Source organism: Aphis gossypii, chromosome 2 (assembly GCF_020184175.1).
Source record: "Aphis gossypii isolate Hap1 chromosome 2, ASM2018417v2, whole genome shotgun sequence".
Lineage (NCBI taxonomy): Eukaryota > Metazoa > Arthropoda > Insecta > Hemiptera > Aphididae > Aphis > Aphis gossypii.
The window spans coordinates 64,991,670-65,002,224 of NC_065531.1; the positions used below are offsets into that span (position 1 = coordinate 64,991,670).

The 10,555-nt window shown below is 28.3% G+C and overlaps 1 long non-coding RNA gene across 1 annotated transcript; it reads left to right on the top strand.

The window, feature by feature from the left end:
* The first annotated feature begins 4,078 nt into the window (after nt 1–4,078).
* Nucleotides 4,079–7,629, top strand: LOC114125262 (uncharacterized). The gene is made up of 3 exons (XR_003592506.2): nt 4,079–4,861; nt 6,687–6,841; nt 6,895–7,629. It is a non-coding gene; the product is annotated as an uncharacterized LOC114125262 (long non-coding RNA).
* The last annotated feature ends 2,926 nt before the right edge of the window (nt 7,630–10,555 follow it).

The window sequence follows — 10,555 nt, forward strand, 5'->3', positions numbered from 1 at the left end:
AGTACATTTATCTTGAAATTTCAAACTTTTATTTTGAGTTTCACCGACACATTTTTTAATAATATATTATACCTAATAAAACGCGTAAATTTTTATCGTTACCCATTATGTTGTTTGTTTTTAAAATTTAATTTGTCAAACACTTTCAATAACATTATTAACGACTATATAAATACGTGTTGACATAAACGACAATATAATATTATAATATAAAGCCATTAAAATTTCAGAAAAATCCATTAGGTGTAATCACATGCATATCCATGCATTATAATGTTTATTATATTGGTATGTACCCACCTATTTAGGTATGATTATAGTGTTTTATTTTTAATACATCTTAGTGAATAATTTCTTTATAACTTAACTATAAATTAAAACTGAGATAAAAAATGGTTTTTCTCTCTTCTCTATCTTCAATACGACTGTGAGACTAAGACGACCAAATATACATATTTTATGACATCGACATCGTACTTACACCAACCACCAACGGCTTTTGAATGCTCGTTAGACATTTAATACCTACAAAATAAACGTAATAATTGCGTTGGTTTTAAAATTGGTAAAATAATTGCACCAACAGTGTATAAATACTTGGGTACTGTACGTGTGGGCGAATAATAATCATTACACTCTTAGTACACAATATAATCATATTATTATAATGCAGTTATAGGTTGGCAAGACGGACAAACATTCGCCACTAACACCCGAGTTTCCGTCTTAAATCCCACAACTAAAATAAATAATAATATTATAATATTGTAGTTGTAATATAATTATTATAACAATCGGACATCAGTTTAAACTAATATTGTTTCGCCGTCGTTAATTTACTCACCATACCTATATGTAATTAAAGGTTTTATAAATAATATATACGGGGTAATCAAACAATCGTGCACATCTTTTTTTATTTTAATTTTAGAGTCTTGTCACTTGCCAGTCTACATAAATATAAATTTTGGAATTTTTAAATATAATTTAAGACATTATTTTTTGTTTTAATTAAGGGTTAGGTTAGGTTAGGTTAAAGATGTAAACTTCTGTTTTCAATATGAGAACCAACCATTTAAACTGTATATGATTAAGCAGATATTTTTTCTAAGAACTATTGAATGTATTTCAGTTAAATTTCAAATTCATATTTTTTGAGTTATCTTTAAATATTTAGGAGAATATGTATAAAAAATATGGAGAATAAAGTGTTTTCAAAATTTTAGTTATCATTTTATCAATATTAAACTATCCACGTATTTTATCAATTTTAAGCACTAGATCAGCATTTCCCAAAGTGGACAAGGTACCTAACCAATACATTTTTTTTTTATAGTGGAGATGCCTGTTATTTTTTTTTTTTTACAAGTGAGTGGCAAAGATAAAAAATTTGGAAATTTATTTATTTTTATTTTTTTAAAACAATTTTTAGGATTATTATCTTGTTATAAATATTTTAAAACTATTTGCTCGAGATTCGAATTAGTTACGAAAAAATTATTTATAAAAACTATTCGTTACCTAGGTAATTTACACTAAAAATTGAGTAAAATACTAAATAAGTTTAACAATTTATTGCATAATTCGTAGTTTGAATAAATTCATTATAAAATTTAAAAACGGGGGTGATCATCTTGTCGAATCACTCTGTGTATAAATATATGTGTGTGGATAATTTATTATTATGACGTATGTTGCATATTATTACTAAAAGTACTAGTATTATGCATTTTTCTGATAAAGAGTACACGTCAAAAACCGGATTATCGTGTTTTGTTTATTGCAAACATTTTGCATTCTTCTAAATGCCACAACGGTTTTCGAAAAATACGATTATCAACTACTATAATGACAATATTATAATATGATGTGTGGAGGGTTCGGATAAAAGTTGAATATTAATCAACAAAATAAAGCACCTACGTTCAAAATGTTTGTTAATCGGCGTTTTGCAAAATATTATAATATATTTTTATGATTCGTTGGTTAATCCACGCCCAAATTGTTTGGTATGGAAGCGATAAGATAGGTATAGGTATATCATTATGCGTACACTTACCAATAAACTCATAGACTATTTCAAAACGATTTTTTTTATGGACAAAAATAGTTTGTTAGTTTACTTATTGCGTGAATCATGCCGTACACGTTGCGATATGATTTAATCTGTGATACATTATTATTATGTTATTACAAGCTGATACACGTGAGTGATAGGAGTGATTTCAATTTTTGTTTTATAGAAAACTGTATGAGTAATGATTATATTAAGTTGATCTTACTTCAGACGAAGTATCGAAAACCACAAAAACAATTTTTGCACAGATTAAAATTTAGTAGATAACTAAATGTTATTAGACATCAATTTATAATTATATAGAAGTGTACCCATTGACTCGTATTAATGATAATAACCGTTTTTTGATTTTGAAGATCTGATGGCATGTTTGGTCTTAACATATTATTATAAATTATATAAGTGCTATTTTCGTGGTGAAATATTTATTTTAATACATAATATTTTAAATCATTTATATTTTTGTTGTTTTAACCATAGCTATTGAAAATACTTCTCAAATGAAAGTTGAAGTATAAAACAAATATATATTAGACATATTATATGCACAGAATTTAATCCATACGATGTTGGAGTATCTAAGGTAAGTTAGTAAATTTATTTATTTGGTACTTAATTAACCTGCCTTTTGTGGTGTGCGTTAGGAGTACTGTAAGTCGTAATTGTTAAAATAATATGTTATCATTAGAATAATTAAATAATATAATAATATATGATACCAACATAGTTTTAATTCTAAAAACAACTGTATAAATGATTCTAACTGATAAGTAAACACGAAAATTAAAAATATTTGTTTGTGCCAATAGTATTATTAAAATGTATAATTGAAAATAAAGTGCTACCGATGTAGTCGTTTAGGGCTTTGTAACTGATAAAAACGGTATCGTTATTATAATATAATAATATTAAGGATATTTACATATTCTAAATATATAACATTTTAAATTCCACTTAATATAGTTAATAATAAAACAATATATAATAAAAGTAATGTTAATTGCAATTATTGTGGTAGAATATAGAGTGCTATATCGTTATAGGGCGTCGTATATTGTGCCTATATGGTTCAACATTTTACGGTCAATACGTTCGATCCTGCAACATTCCGATAATACGTTTATAATGTTTATATGGACTTAAAGCATGTATAAGGCACCGTGTATCGCCCGTTGTCGTGCGGATCAATGTATAATAATATAGTGTTATGTACGTGGTGTGTATCAAGAGAGTTTGAAAAAAGAAATAATACTAGCTATATCAGCTGTGCTCATACAAACGGCATGAAACGTTTCTATAATAGGCATGTGCTGCATAAAATGTTTTACTGGGCCTTTGTGAGGACGCAGTGCCGACACGATGGTGGTGACTGTTAGCGGGACCCTATATATACGAGCTCTCGCAATACTGGCGCTTTATCCGAATTCGATTTACTACAATAACGATAATAATAATAGCAGCGAAACGTTTCTTCTCCGCTGTGGCAAGTGCATGGACATATAATAATATAATAATATTGTGTGAGACAATCTCGCAAACGTCGTCGCTTATCGCAATATCAGTGCAGATACGGCTCACACACACACACTCGTGTAACTTATTTCTGTAGTATTGTACATTTTATGTGTAACTGTGGTACATGACAGTATATATATATATGATGTTGGTGTTCGTGTGTCTTTTGTTCGAGTGAAAGAAAAGTCGTGTTCCAAGGGGTTATATTGGATTATATATTTGGGTTATATTGGTCGACAATTGGTTGCGCAAACGTCGTACGCGCCACCGCCGGTGTCAAAGTCAGACGCGTGCAACAATGCTTTCTTTAGAACGCCGCGAGCGCCCGCAATATCGCCATAGTGTATACATATAGTTACTTATATAAAATGCAGGATAGTATGGGCGCACGTATTGTGAGTGTGCCTCTATTTTTTTTTTTCACGAAAAAACGTGTCTTGATCACATATTGTAGAACGCGATTATATTATAGTACACACACTCGAGTCTAATATTCCAGTGCACGGGGCGGATAACCGTGGAGCTCGAGCAGTGCAGTGTAAGTCGGTTTTGCGTATGCACTGCGGTAGAAACATCAGCTGCTGCAAAGCCGGACGTGTACATGGATGTATAAAACGTATACATAATATTATATTGTGTATTATATCGGGTGTATATTATTTTGTACTGTTCGCGGTGGCACTCTCGGGTCCTCTTCTCTCGGGGGATGATTCCATGTACCCGTGCGCGTATACCTGCAAACCTATTGTGCGGCGTGTGTGATCTGTGCAAAAACCGCAACGGCGGTCGGTAAAAATGACCCGAAAAAAAATTAGTTACAACAATAATTCGTTTCGGAATTCGTGCGAGGAAAATCGACGGCCGACGCGTATATAATATTATACACATCACGGGGGTACGTGGAGTCAATTAAAAAACTATTTTATACTCGCGGACAATGCGAGTGCAAAGTGTTTGAGGCTGCGCCGCTGTTATCGATGTCATTAATAAGAATAATATAATAACACGCTATCGCGGTTGGATACGTATTCATACAGCGCTCCACCCCAAATCGAACAATTTTTATTTTATTATTTTTTTTTTATAATATTTTTTTAGAGAGATCAGACTGAAGTCGGACAATCATAATAATGCAAACATCGAAAAACTCCTCTTAAACTGAAGTCTGAAGTAATTATTATAATACACGCAAAATCACTATCTTGTTTAAACTTTCACGGTACATCTGCTTAACATAAAAGTCAATAAGTCACACTGACATATACAATGGTATGTATTTTTGTGTTTTTTTCCCATCTGAAACTATCAATAACGCCACTTATTTTATAACATTAATATTCAAACGTAGAGTCATGCTGGTTGCTATAAACCAATAAATGCGAGTTTTTTTTGAAACGAAGTCAATAACAATATAATATATTAGTTATGCGCATGATGATGTAATAATTGTGTACCTATATAACAATAATTATTATTTTTATCACTCTCTAGATATAAATTATTGGAATAATTCGTATTTTAAATAATACCTTTCCGTTTAAATGACTAATTTCGTTATACAATAATATATTTATTATATATGAAATGTTGTCTTAATTTACCTAATTGGAAGATAGATATATTTTATTTTTATTACACACACTTCATAAATAGTCATGTACAACGGTTACACAACACCAAAACGTTATTTAATACAAACAAACTAATAAAACGTATGGGAATGCTTTCTCCGAATACAAATTAAAAGACTAGGTAAAAAACAAATTAAAAAAAAAAAAAAAATCTAGTTTTATAACAATTCGGATGGATGCATGTCGGATTACGTCAAGTTAATAATATTTTATTATTATTATTTTGTACACGTTATCGATACTGGATTATAAAATTTACGGTATTATAAAAAACAATATTATAGTTTATTATAAATGTATTGGGAATTTGGCATGTTAAGAAATTAGAAAATATTTGAGTGTAATGTAAAACATAAACGTTGCGAAACGCGCTGGTGTTCGCCGTTCGGGTTTTATTTTTAAATCCATTTTTATGGTTACAAGTTTTCAAAATTAAATTACGCACTACCATATATAGGTGCAGTAATAATATGACCAATCATAACCATGTGTTTATTTTCATACATGAATAAAGTAGGTATATGAAACGTCGTAGTTTTATCGATTGTTGCAAGTAGAAATCACTTTCGGTCTGATGTAGACCATATATTATACAGCAGAAGCTTAAACATATATTATAATAATAATATATATCGACAGACTACGGCTTTTTGTTTCCCAAGACCAATACGTACATTATTATATTGAAAAAAAAATCAGTGTACATATTTATTTATGATTTTCATCATTTTTATTAATTATTTTAATGTGACGTTGATGTATCAATATACATTTCAGTCACTGCAGTGTTATTCGCTTTAGTGATTGTCACCATAGTAACACCCTATGATGCATATCACCACCAATTGTTTGTTTCCCATCAAAATCGGATCGGATGAGTGAAGTCCTCCGTGATAATAACTAGAACGTATTTCGTCTATATGCATAATTTGACTGCTGAAGTATCGAATAATGTTTCACCCCGTTGCTTATATTCTCTCCTCCCAAAACTAATATTATAAATAAATATCAATTATTGATAGTTAAAATAAATTTCAATAAAAACTTATAATTTATATGATATGAGTATAATTAAAATCCTGGGAACACAGTCGTTTTCAGTCCATGATTATAACATAATTATAATTATTAAAAAATACCTATTTATTTTTAAGTAGTACCTATTGCAAAATATTTTTTTTTTTTTTTAATATTACGAAAGCAAATAATATAATATAGGTACAATAGGTACATATTATATAAAAATGACACTTTGGTCTTTCGCTTTTTTATCACATTTATATTACAAAAATACGTCTCTGATTCACATATTTAGTACGTATATAATATTATATTATACAGTAGTTTTTAAGCACGCTTAACCCATTTGTTTTCTTAAATTATAAATTTATTCAGATTATGATTTTTAAATTTGTTGAGTATACTTTTAAGTTTGAATAACATATTTTTAAATTTTTTTTTAGAGCATTTAAGGATTAGGATTAACCATAACGTGACCATTTTATCAAGGATTTATTTGGATTTTTCTAATCTTTATTTACACACTACGCTTTTTGCGCAACTGGCATCAGATATAAATTATTTACTCGAGAAACTGGCAGTGACGAAGTTCACAAATGTAATATAATATGCTATATAGTAGGTATATACTTATATTATGTATTCTTGCAGAAGACTCGTTTAGCAAGAATACCGTTATACATTACGTACAACACATCAAAAACACGAAGATGGTTTGATCGAAAATCTCTGAGAATTGGACAGCACGAAGGTACGTAGTGAAAACGATTGGTACCAATATTGTTTTTCACTGACCAACGAAAATGTGTGGTGTGGTTATTTGTTCGAGAATAAAGCCGGGTTCTTAGTTACGTTATCTGTTTCGTAATATAATTTTTTATCGTATTCTGATTAGCTAATGTAATCACGGTATAGGTCTACCGGGAGATTTTAGTTAGGCTGAGATCAAATTTTGGATATCAGTCGAATAAGTTGGCGTGGAGCGTGTGTACATCAACTTTATAAGTGAAAAAACATGCATTCTTATTATTAATTTTATCCACTTGAACTCTGTTGAATATACTATAGTACTATATTCATATTTCCCATAGTTTTATTAATATTATAAAACTAGTTGAGAGTGCAGAATGCTATATAAAACGCTAAAGAATATATTATTTTTTTTCTAACGTGCGTTATATATCGATATACTTATGTACCTATATGATATAATAGCTAACTAACAAATCTGTAGACATTTATTTGTATTCACATTCTATAATGATATTTTTTCTACCACTCTTTCTGAATGTCAAATGTTGAGATGCTATCAATCGTACATAATTAATGCGTGTCAGTATAATGCGAATTAAAGACATGTATATATATTTAAGAGCCAAGTAACTTAAACCAATGTGTATTAAATATTTTATTGAAAATTAATAAATAAAAATCAATAATTGATAATTTTAATATAATTATATAAAAAAACTGATTCAAATAATAAACTTACATTTATTATTCAATATATTCAATGTATTTAATTTTATTATGTGCAATAGCCAATATTATTTAGTAGAAACGAATTAATATCTATTAGAAAACCAGCTAGGATCGTAATAATGCTTTTATAATAATTAAATATATATATATTATATTATATGACTGTAAATATTGATTTATAATATATTCATATAAAAAGTTCCACCTGAAGCAATCACCCTTTACCCTGAATACGTTTTTGGTGATTTTTTGAATATATTGAAATTTTATGTTGATTCCATTTATATTATGTATTTATTTACAAAAAAAAAAAATCAAGTTAATATAGTATTACAGTATTACATTAAAATTAATATTAAAAATATGTAAATAAAATTGATAAAATTGGTAATTTCAAATAATTTTACTTTAACATTATTAATAGTACAAGGTTACTTGTAATTATATACATTACTGTATTTGATACATTTTACAAATCTTTACTCATAAATTATTTTTATGAATACTTAATATTTTTAAAATGCCTTCTAACCACTTAAGTAAATCGAACTCTCCTCACGTTTTTAAAATACCATGATTTATCAATGCTTTTAGATTTATAGTAACACTAATAATTTAGAGCGTCAAGGTGAGTGAAGTGAGACGAGACGTCGTTTAACCAACATGGTTTCTATGTCCTGAAGTGTTTTTATTTTTTTCCATTGTTTTTTTTCTCTTTTTATAAATTTCTGCATATTTTTTTTAACATACTTTTATGTTCTTTTTTAACGATATTTTAATTAAACGTAGTCTATTTACACCAGATGACAATGCTTTACATTTTTAAGTACTTTAAAGTAATATGTTAATATTAAAGTTTAATTAAAAAGTAAATCACTATATTTAATAATATTTACGCGAAATTTTATATTTTACTGGTAATATTTAATTTATAACTTTATAAGAAATTTGAAATGTTGTTTTATTTATACATGTATCTTTTCTCAGGAAAAAAACTGAAATATTAGATGGAGTATACTCTTATATATATATATATATATTATATTGTACGCAATAAAAATAACACAATTAAAAATTACTATATAAGTATAATATTAAGCTCGTGATTATGAAAGTTTTAAACCATTATTTTTTTACGAACCTATCATAAATTGGAGAATATTAAATTTATGGATACAAAGCTATTTAGTTAAAACCAAACATAGAATATAATATATATATATATGTATGTATAGTGTATACACAATTAATTAAATATGAAAACTAAATGTACAGCCGGTGGTTAGGTGGTAAAACAAATTAGTTAAATCGAAAGCTACACCATTAAAAGTATACTAATATTTTATTCTGTATTGGACTATAAACTTGTGAGTCGTTTTGTTGAAAGTTAGTAATGAATGAAAAACATTTTCGAATTCACCACGAATATATAAACCTCACACTTGCAAAATATAACAGCAATGTAGTTAATTAGTCAGTATACAGTGAAATCGAGTTGGAACATGTTTAGTTGAATTCAAGTATACAATTTAAAATGCACCTATAAGAAGACTTAATATATTATACAACATTATAATACTTACACTGCGAGAAAGACGCGATTTTAATTAATACGCTTGAGAATATTGTCACTAAACAAGTATAATTATAGTATACGACCGTCTTATTCTATGCAGAGTGATTCATGTAATTATCTATACTCATTATTTTGAAACAATGTAACCTTTTGAAAATATTTTGCTTACATAATTTAATTTAATTTTAAAGTAAAAATGTTTAAATTAAAATTATATTTTTATAATTTTTTATGAAGTAGAATATTCTTTAGAGTAATTCAATACATATTATAAATAGAATTTTTTTTATAAAACGTTATTTAGTTATAGTTATTTAAAGTAGTTAAATGAGTGGAGTATTGAACCATAATATTTCACAGTGTACCATTATGTCTCTGTACTCCGCTCATAACAAACCTTAAATAACTATATTTGTTTGAAATTTGATCAACATACTTCTACAAATATTTCAGAATAAGAAATTAAAAGTTTATTTTTACACTAATTATTGTCATTTTGAAATTACATCTAATCGTGTAAAAAAAAAAAAAATATTAACAAATACCAAAAAAAAAAAAAAAATAAAACTCTTTGAAATAACATACTCAGACACTTAAATGATCATTATTTATGATAATAATGTATACGCACTATAATAAAATATGTTTCTATTATAATGTTTCATTTTATACGGTTTAAAAACATGGTAAGTAACTTGGGATTAGATGCACCGCGTATTATCACGGAAGTACCCACCGTTTCATCGCGAGAGGAACCATGTGCTCACTCACCCTGATTTTTCCCGCGTTGTTGTGAACTCTTGGCCACCCCTCATCCGGAGACAAAGGTCGGAGGACACAATGTTGTGTGTCGAAAACCCACAATGAAGACATCGTTCAAACCCTTATAATATTATTATAATGTACGGGAAGATAACGCCCGCGGGACCGTCGATTCTGCGTGGCCAATGGTCCGTGTAAGTTGCGAACCGGTTTCCGCGGAATCGTCCGGGTGGTGATACAATTTTTTTTACATTGTTACCCATTATATACCCATATACTGAAGGGAGTCCTGAATCAACAACAAATATTCATCTCCAGCTGATGATTGTGATCCTAAGACGAAACATGCGGGACAAATCTAAAATGTTCTTTCCCATATATTTTTGTTTTCTCTATATACAGGGGTCTCTAACCTGCGGCCCGTAAAGTGTTTTTTACCAGCCTGCTAAGCCAACTGGTATTTAGAATAGTTAGTTATATAATAGTTTATAT